General features: G+C 39.7%; 1 non-coding gene across 1 annotated transcript; it reads right to left on the bottom strand.

Annotated features, from left to right (window-relative positions):
* Positions 1 to 4,956: 4,956 nt before the first annotated feature.
* Positions 4,957 to 5,039, bottom strand: trnal-uaa (transfer RNA leucine (anticodon UAA)). The gene has a single exon. It is a non-coding gene; the product is annotated as a tRNA-Leu (tRNA).
* Between the last annotated feature and the right edge of the window lie 5,248 nt (positions 5,040 to 10,287).

Here is a 10,287-nt window from a genome sequence, read left to right as displayed (position 1 = left end):
ACAGCGCTAACCACTACACCACCGTGCCGCCCGTGTTTGCATACTGTATGTAATTATTTTACATAATTATTGCTCATTAGTGTGTGTGTATGTGTGTGCGTGTGCATGCATGCATGCACGTACATGCTTTATGTACTGTAGTTCTTGTATCAAAATTGTTAATTTTGCAAATTTATGAAAGGGTCAATTACACGTTTGACTAATTTGAATGACAGTAAAGCGTGAATACTGTACAGCCAATTTGGTTAATTGAAAATCAGTATCTTTTGCTATTCTTGTGTGTGTGTGCGCATGCTGTATATGCCATTTTGCATGCTTGATATATTGCATACTGTAGTTTTACATAGTGGATCACTGGTGTGAGTGTATATGCATGCTGTATATAGTTCTATTGCATGCTGTATATAGTTCTTTTACATAGTGGATCACTGGTGTGAATGTATATGCATGCTGTATATATTTCTATTTCATGCTGTATATACAGTAGTTCTTTTACATAGTGGATCACTGGTGTGAGTGTATGCATGCTGTATATAGTTCTATTGCATGCTGTAGTTCTTTTACATAGTGGATCACTGGTGTGAGTGTATACATGCTGTATATAGTTCGTTTACATAGTGGATCATTGGTGTGAGTGTATGCATGCTGTATATAGTTCTTTTACATAGTTATTGGTCATTAGTGTGTGTGTGTGTGTGTGTGTGTGTGTGCATGCTGTATATAGTTCTTTTGCATGCTGTATAGTTCGTACATAGATATTGATCATTATTTTGTATTAACTATAGAGTTTATGTAATACTTGTATAAAAATCGCTAATTTGGAAAAGTTATGAAAGGGTTAATTAATCCACATTTGATGTATTTGAATGACAAATATAGAGAAAAATGTGAATACCTATCAGATACAGCCAACTTGGTGCATTTGATATCAGTATTTACACTGATATTATTTTTTTTGTATTTTCTTCCATTATTTGGGTATATAGGGCATTAAAGGGTTAATATATTAAATTGCCCAAGGGATATCACCGGGCACCCTCTTAAATCTTGAAGAGCTACCTCAAATCTATAAGATAAAGCAAAAAAAAAAACTTTAACCAAAAATTCCGGGTCCGACCCCATGGCTCCCGGACTAGAAGGCGGAATATGGCGTTTGACCTACAAGATGGCGTCTGTCACAATCTGGATCGGCTGTGACGTCACATGCAAGATCTCTATACAAGGCGTTGTAGTTCCAAGGAAACCCAAATAGGAAAGTGCAGTCCAAGAAAGAAAGAAAAGAAAAAATATACAGGCTCCATGGATGACAGTGTGTGTATATATGATGTGTTGTCTTGTTCTGAATTTTAAACAGTATGATGTTGATGGTTGACAATAAAGGCAAACATTTAAGACACCGTCATCTTCTCTATCCTTTGTGCACTCTTCTTTCCTTCAGCAACATCACATCCAAACACGTAGCCAGGTTCTCATCTCCGTCTAACACTTACCTGACCTCCTGCATCCATATCACTGGCAACTCTTTAATGTAAGCGCTTGTGGTATTCCTCTTGTAATTTTATCATAAACCTCCTAGAATCACACATCACACAGGAAATTTGATTATATACAAGACATGTGCTCATGATAGATGTAATGAACAACTGTGTGTATTAGTGCAGAAAGAATCTGCAAGTGCAGACAATCAGGGGTGGGTTTCCTGAAAGCCTCTTAAGGCTAAGAACATCTTTAACTGCCTCTTAAGATCCATCGTTAAGCTAACGTGATTTTCCTGAACAACGTTGTAGCCAAAGTTAGTACTTTAGTTCAGTCTTAACTTACAGTGGACCTGGATCACGCTTTCACAACAAAGAGCGTCTTCTTAAATCCGAAAACAGAATGCGTATGCGACTCCGAGGGACTCTTACAATCAGTGGGTGGAGACTGGTGCTGAACCTGCTGCTGGTGTTAAATTATTTTTCTTGTACATTGCAAGTCCATCTAGTTAATTATTAAATAAATATACGCAAAACATGATGAAGATATTTCAATGTGTTATGGAATTCCAGACGGATATCGTAATGTCACAATGATATCGTCACATTTTAATAATATTTAACTCCATTAGGCAAGTGGTTATCTCATTTAGTGTCATAAATGAGACAAATTGCTGCACCTCTAACATTGTAAATATACAGGATATGTGAAGATATGATGTTTATCTTCGAGTGGTAAAAATATTTTTCAACACGAGAAGATAAACTTCATATCTTTGTGCCACCGTGTGATTTTTTTTATATTATATGGACACATGAAGAAAAAAAAGCAAGTTAATCAAAAGAATTTTAATTTTGAACCGGTTCACTATTGTGACAGCACGTGTCTAGTCAGCAGGAAAACACTGGGAGTGATGTCATTGGAGTGAAATATTGGGAAATATGTCACTCAGATCCGTGATGTATTTCGTATGAAAACTCCGAGTTTTTTCAGCACGAGAAGAGATACTTCATATCTTCAATCCAACGTGTGATTTTCTTTTTATTATGTAGACACATTCACAAACAAAAACTACCCACATTTATTAAAACAATTCATGGATTTCATCATGAGTGACATATAGAGATTTGTGTCACGGTTTTGGTTCTCCGTGTCCTGGATGTAGCACCTATGGTGTATTTCCCAGTAAAACACTTGTGTTCATATATGCATGATTGGATAACAGTGAAATGTTCGGGCACAGGGAAATAATTTACTTGAATTATTGAGCTTATTATTTGCTTATTCGTTTGTGTGAACGTTTGGTCATTTAATTCATGGCTTTTCAAAGTGTGGGGCGCACCTCCCCTAGGGGGCACTGGAGTTCTTGGGGGGGCGCAACGTGAGGAAAAATAAACCAGAATAAGTTACTATTGCGGGCGGCATGGTGGTGTAGTGGTTAATGCTGTCGCCTTACAGCAAGAAGGTCTGGGTTCGAGCCCCGTGGCTGGCGAGGGCCTTTCTGTGCAGAGTTTGCATGTTCTCCCCGTGTCCGTGTGGGTTTCCCCTGGGTGCTCCGGTTTCCCCCACAGTCCAAAGACATGCAGGTTAGGTTAACTGGTGACTCTAAATTGACCGTAGGTGTGAATGGTTGTCTGTGTCTATGTGTCAGCCCTGTGATGACCTGGCGACTTGTCCAGGGTGTACCCCGCCTTTCGCCTGTAGTCAGCTGGGATAGGCTCCAGCTTGCCTGCGACCCTGTAGAACAGGATAAAGCGGCTAGAGATAATGAGATGAGATGAAGTTACTATTGCGGACATTTAGCGAACTTCAGCTAGCCTTTGCCAGAGACAAAATGGATCGATTTTTAGTACCTAAAGCTACAGTGAGTGAGGAGACAGAGTCTGGGCCAAGCAAAAAAAGAAGGAAGTATGACCACGATTATTTAAAGTTTGGATTTTCATGGACTGGATCTGAAGATGCTCCACTGCCACAGTGTGTTGTCTGCCAAGAGGTGATAGCTAACGATGCTATGAGATGTTTAAAATGTGTAAAACAAGATGTTTTTTTTTTTTTTTAAAGCACAGATGTTTAAAATGTGTAAAAAAAAAAAAGATGTTTTCAAAAAGCACAGATGTTTAAAATGCATAAAAAAGATGTTTTAAAAAAGCACAGATGTTTAAAATGTGTGAAAAAAGATGTTTTAAAAAAGCACAGATGTTTAAAATGTGTAAAAAAAAAAGAGGTTTTAAAAAAGCTCATGTTTCAAATGTGTAAAAAAGATGTTTTTAAAAAGCACAAATGTTTAAAATGTGTAAAAGAAAAAAATAAAAATGTGTACAACAACCATTTTTTTAAATACGAATGGAACATTAAGTATAGCAACAACAAAAATTGTAAGGGGGGGCGCTGTTGTTTATTTGCTCTCTGGGGGGGCTGACTCTCCCACACTTTGAAAACCCCTGATTTAATTAAACAAACAACCTTGGAATAAAAATGTTTTTGTCCAAAAATGTAAAATAGTTTCAGTTCATAATTACAACATTATATATGTAATGATTAATGACAATACAATATCAACATATTTTAAGCACTTTATATTTCATTGGTTTTTGGTTAAAAATGAACGCCATGTGACCTCATTTAACTTGATTAATGGACTGATGATTAATGGATTGTCAGTGAAGAAAATGTCAGGATCGGGGCTGCACACTGCGACTGTGTGGCAGGCCTTGGAGAGAGTTGCTCTCACATAGCATCGTTGCTGTGGGCTTGAAGCTGGAGTGAAACAAAGGGATTCACTGACAGAGATAAAAAGGCGTACTGGGTTCGTCTGACTGCTGTGAAAAAAGTCTCCTACTCCCGGATCAGAGATATTTCCTTTCTAAAGAAATGCCCAAGTCAAGTTCTAAGCCACAGTCGAAGACGAAATTCCAAGGAGACAGTGATACCTTTTTCACTACTTGATCAATTGAATCAACCAGCACACAAATTAATCATATTTAAGACAGATTAACCTTGCTTACATGAAAGATGGTGTCTCCAGGAGAAATTATCACGTGTTGTCACGCGCAAGGGATGCACGTTGCATCCCTTGCAAAGTTGCTCTTAAGACTCCTTCTTACAAGTGTGTTCAGGAAAACCACATACAGACACACTGTTCGTTGCTTAAGAGCATCTTTAAACTCGCTCTTTAGTCCTAAAGTGCAGTGTTATCAGGAAACCTACGTACCCCACCTAAAATAAGAAATACAATCACAATTCTTTTCATGTTTCTGAAAGTGGGATTTAGGCTGTCATAGCTGGGCATGACCGACAGGGGACGGTATGTGGACGTAAACGAAATCTGTGAGCAAATATGAGGTATTAAAAAATAATAATTATTATTATTACAATACGAATACTTTGAAAGTCTTTCTGTTCGCCTCATTGTAGCATTTAACAACAGCAAAATAAAATACTAATAAAACAAAGACGTGAAAATGTTGTAAAATTTAATTTTACCAGGAGTGGGGTTCGAACCCACGCGGACATATGTCCATTGGATCTTAAGTCCAACGCCTTAACCACTCGGCCATCCTGGTAAACGCAAACTTACATGCACATAATTATATTTTGTAAATGTTCTAAAAAAACTTCAAAAACTACAGTTTGATTTCTAGCTCCTCTGAAAAGTGTGTTTCTGAGACTCTCTCTCTCTCATAAATGCCCCCTGGTGTTTCTCCTTACACGGATCTTTGTCGCCATTTTAAATTCTTTCTCAATCCGTTCAGATCCAAGGCTATGAGCTAAAGATGCTAACTGCTAGCATAAACGTAAAGACTATGTTAACACTAAACGCTCATATTAAACTTTGTTTTATAAAAAGCTGGCGGTGTGCGTTTAGCCATCTCTATAGTTTATAATAAGTAAAAGTTATAAAATTAGCTCGAAGTTCTTCGGAGCGGGCTGAATTACAAATGTCCGTCTGTTTGCTAAATAGGTACACAACAAAGTGCGTCAAATAATGGCTTTCACGCCATATCTAGTGCACTTGGTATCCTGTATGGAGCGGTTTAGGATTCCGCCACACATTGTCTTCATTCCTTTCAAGATTAAGTTTAAACTAGAAGGTAATTTAATTTAATTCAATTTAATAACCTTCTAGCGTAAACTTAAATCACATTAAATTAAATTACATTTTATTTTATTGAAATTGTTAATCTATAAATTTGAAGAGAAAAAGACCCTGACAAACAAACAAACTAAATAGGGAAGAAATCCTTTATCTATACACTATCTAAACACTATACATGTACAAATACTCAAATTTCAAACTACCCAAAAATATATGAATATAAATATTATATAAATATATACACTTATATGCACGGGCGCGGCGGCACGGTGGTGTAGTGGTTAGTGCTGTCGCCTCACAGCAAGAAGGTCCTGGGTTCGAGCCCCGGGGCCGGCGAGGGCCTTTCTGTGTGGAGTTTGCATGTTCTCCCCGTGTCCGCGTGGGTTTCCTCCGGGTGCTCCGGTTTCCCCCACAGTCCAAAGACATGCAGGTTAGGTTAACTGGTGACTCTAAATTGAGCGTAGGTGTGAATGTGAGTGTGAATGGTTGTCTGTGTCTATGTGTCAGCCCTGTGATGACCTGGCGACTTGTCCAGGGTGTACCCCGCCTTTCGCCCGTAGTCAGCTGGGATAGGCTCCAGCTTGCCTGCGACCCTGTAGAAGGATAAAGCGGCTAGAGATGATGAGATGAGATGCACGGGCGCAGATAGAGGGGGGGACGGGGGGGATTCGTCCCACCCAGATTCAAATTCACCTCGTTCGGTTCCCCCCACAGGAAAAAACGTCTATGCTGTCTTTCTTTGCATAAGGCAAACCTCACGGAAAAATCAAAAGACTAATTACCATTCGGTTTATTGAGGTGCACAGCAGTACAGACATATAGGGTGTTCACACGGCACATATTTGCATCGATGCATTTTGTTGCGAGCTTACACCGGTGTAAATTTTGCGCAGCGTTCACACGTCACAACCCTGCTTACTAGAGAGAAGCGTGTTAGCACCGGTGCAGCCCCACTTGCGGTCACACGGCAGTTTCTGCGACCGTGTTATAGTAGCTAAAACTTTATTACTATCATTTCCTTTGATAGTAATAAAGTTTTGATATTTCCTTTTATTACTATCATTTCCTATCATTATTACTATCATTTCCGATAGTAATAATGCGGAAATGAAATATGCGCATGCGTGAAAATGTACTTCTTTTTCCCGGTTGTCATGGCATCACCAAGCGCCGGGAAAACAACGTGGATGAAGACACCAGTGTTGCCAGATACTGCTGACGTTTTCCATCCCAAAATATGTTCAAATCCGCCAAAATGCACTTAAAACTGCCAAATCTGGCAACACTGGAAGACACGCAGTTCTGTTGTTGTTGATATTCGCCATTTTGAAAGCGTAAAATACCAGGATGCAAATTATGCAATACCCTTATGTAATCAACTGTCCTCACGAGTAGCGAATCTACCCCGTAGCGTTCAGACGTCCCATTTTATATCGGTGCTGCCCCGCAAACTAGCATTTACGCTACGTTCACACTGCAAGGCTTAAGGCTCAATTCCGATTTTTTTGTGAAATCCGATTTTTTGTGAGGTCGTTCACATTAACAAATATATGCGACTTGTATGTGATCCTCAGTATGAACGAAAAGCGACCTAAAAGTGTTCCGCATGCGCATTGCAGGATACGACGACGTCACACGCAGTGAGCATGGCCAGTGTTTACGGAAGTAAAACCGCCCGGTTGCGGTATGACCCATCCAATCTAGCTTGAATAGCTGTATCCCCCCAAATGGAAATCAGCTCCCTAACCTCTGCGTCCTTCCATTGAGAAGATTCAGAACCTTCACAGCCCGAAGCGTCCCTCGCATTGATGTCATATGCGCCATGTTGTTGTAACTTTTTTTGAGAGACCCGCCGCCTACTTCAGCGCAGAATAGTGACGTTTGTGGCTTGTTGATGACGTGTAAGTCAGATGAATGCGACCTGGCGGTTCAGACTGAAGTCGCATATGAAAAGAGCGGATAGGGATCGGAATTAGCACCACATATCCAAACGGCCTGGGTCGGATTTGAAAAAATTGGATCTGTGTCGTTCATATTGTCAATAAAAGATCGGATACAGGTCACATATGGGCGAAAAGATCGGATTTGAGTCACTTCAGCCTGCAGTGTGAACGTAGCCTTACTCCGGAGTAAATTTCTTAAACCACCTCCCGAGCAGGGTTAGATTTGCACCGGTTTAAGCAGCTTTCAGGGGCTACACCGGTATAACTTTGTACCGTGTGAACGCTCTACCGGGGCAGCCCCGGTGCTACACCGGAGTAAAAGTTGCCGTGTGAACACCCCTATAGTTGCAACTGCGCAGACTGCACGGGTTGCGAGCTCGAGCTTGGTTGCTATGGTTACCCACAACAAGTTTGACAGGCATATCGGGGACAGCGCCTCCTAGTTCAGGATCCCAACACGGCATGATGAAGGGTGCCAAAAGGCAGAAAACGATTGCATCGTTTTTTCAAAAAAAAAAAAACGGTTGTAAGTAAACTGTGCCTTACTTTATCATATCACCTTGCAATTTTTTGATAGTCTGTTCAAAGTAATGTCGTAGTGAAAGTAAAATCGTACGGAGTAGAGATGCCTTTCTGGTAGCCTGTAGATACAGTGCTCAGAAGGCAGTTTTAATGTTTAATCTGGCGTTCCCTGCCATAATTTCAGCGAGCATATTGTTTCATAAGGAAACTTTGCGAAGAGTTGTTGACTGACTGCCGCTCATGCAACACACAGGCATAGTTAGAAAGTCAGGATGCACTGGTTTACACTTTACACACACACACGTAGCCCAGCCTCTCGCTATGGTTAACAGTTGGAACTTAGCGGTTTTAAAACTAGTTTTGCAATTTCTGTGTGTGATGATAATGTGTAAACTTTGGATTTCCATAGGCTATGTTAAAATGTGATCATTGTCCTGGCCTGCAGGTAGTTCCTGGTGATGGCAGTGAGGGAGGTGAAATAACATGTATACACACTACCGTTCAAAAGTTTGGGGTCACCCAGACAATTTTGTGTTTTCCATGAAAAGTCACACTTTTATTTCCCACCATAAGTTGTAAAATGAATAGAAAATATAGTCAAGACATTTTTCTGGTCATTTTGAGCATTTAATCGACCCCACAAATGTGATGCTCCAGAAACTCAATCTGCTCAAAGGAAGGTCAGTTTTATAGCTTCTCTAAAGAGCTCAACTGTTTTCAGCTGTGCTAACATGATTGTACAAGGGTTTTCTAATCATCCATTAGCCTTCTGAGGCAATGAGCAAACACATTGTACCATTAGAACACTGGAGTGAGAGTTGCTGGAAATGGGCCTCTATACACCTATGGAGATATTGCACCAAAAACCAGACATTTGCAGCTAGAATAGTCATTTACCACATTAGCAATGTATAGAGTGGATTTCTGATTAGTTTAAAGTGATCTTCATTGAAAAGAACAGTGCTTTTCTTTCAAAAATAAGGACATTTCAAAGTGACCCCAAACTTTTGAACGGTAGTGTGTGTGTATATATATATATATATATATATATATATATATATATATATATATATATATATATATATACAGGGTGCGATTTGTCAAAAAACCAGAAGGGGGGGGGATGTTTTTTTTTTAAATCATGAAACGTCACAAAATTAAGGTAACAATAGGCTAACAGCTCAATAACATCCGATGATATCAAATAAATAACACTCAATGAAAACGAACATTAAACCAGAGATAATAAATTCATCTTCCTATCTCTCTGACTAAATACACAAACACTAACACACAACAAAGTTCGCATTGCTTGTCGCGTTGCTGTGATGTTTCTCTCCCTCCGGATTAAATGGACAGTGACTCGAAAATCACTGAAATACATGAATACTAAATGAACAGTTTGCTCTGATGGCGCAGTTCATGTGGCCTTTTCTGCTTTCCCGTCGGTGCGCTATCCGCCGCGTTTCGCCCTTCTTTAATCCACATTTCTGCGAATTTCTCAGCAGGAAAGGAACACACGTCTGGCCCATTGACAGCGAGGAAAAGAAGGCTGTTCAATGTGGATACATTCATTCTGTTGCGCTCATCAATAAGGATGTGATTCATGGCGCTAAATCCACGTTCACACTCTGATTATCTACAATGTATCTATTTGCTGGGGATGTTCGTAGGGTTGCCAACTTTCTCATATCCAAATGAGGGACACTTTGTTCCGGGTGCGGACAAGTACCGGTACAGGCCCTGTACACGCACCCCAGCGCCCCAAAAGAGTTACAGTACCGAATCGCCTTTAGGTGAGGGTTTCAAATGTAGGCCACTACAAATTCATTTCTAAAATAGAGCTTTTAAAAATTAATAGACCAATTAATGGATATTTTTAAGTAACTTAATGCAAAATAACAAACAATTCTAATATTATTGTCTCATTTTTCTCTTTTAAACTTTGGCCAAATAATTCATCAGGCCATATTTATGAAGGCAATGTCATAAACTGAAAAATGATTTGCTGTAGCTGTAAAACCCTGATATTTGCTTAATTGTCCATTTGAAAACCCTAAGAACCTTCTGCAATGCTTCATAGCAGAAGAAGAAGAGAGAAAGACATCACAAAGGCAGGAGTGAGGCAGAAAAGCTCCACTACTATAGGCTGAGGTCTATCCTGTTTCGGAAGGTTTTTTTTTAAGCTATCTGCTATCCTTATCGAACAGTTAGGCTGTATCCACTGGCTGCACCATCTGCTCTAGTTTA

Source organism: Neoarius graeffei, chromosome 13, assembly GCF_027579695.1.
Source record: "Neoarius graeffei isolate fNeoGra1 chromosome 13, fNeoGra1.pri, whole genome shotgun sequence".
Classification (NCBI taxonomy): domain Eukaryota; kingdom Metazoa; phylum Chordata; class Actinopteri; order Siluriformes; family Ariidae; genus Neoarius; species Neoarius graeffei.
Note: the sequence above shows the minus strand (reverse complement) of the source record. Positions and strands in the feature narration are given on the sequence as shown.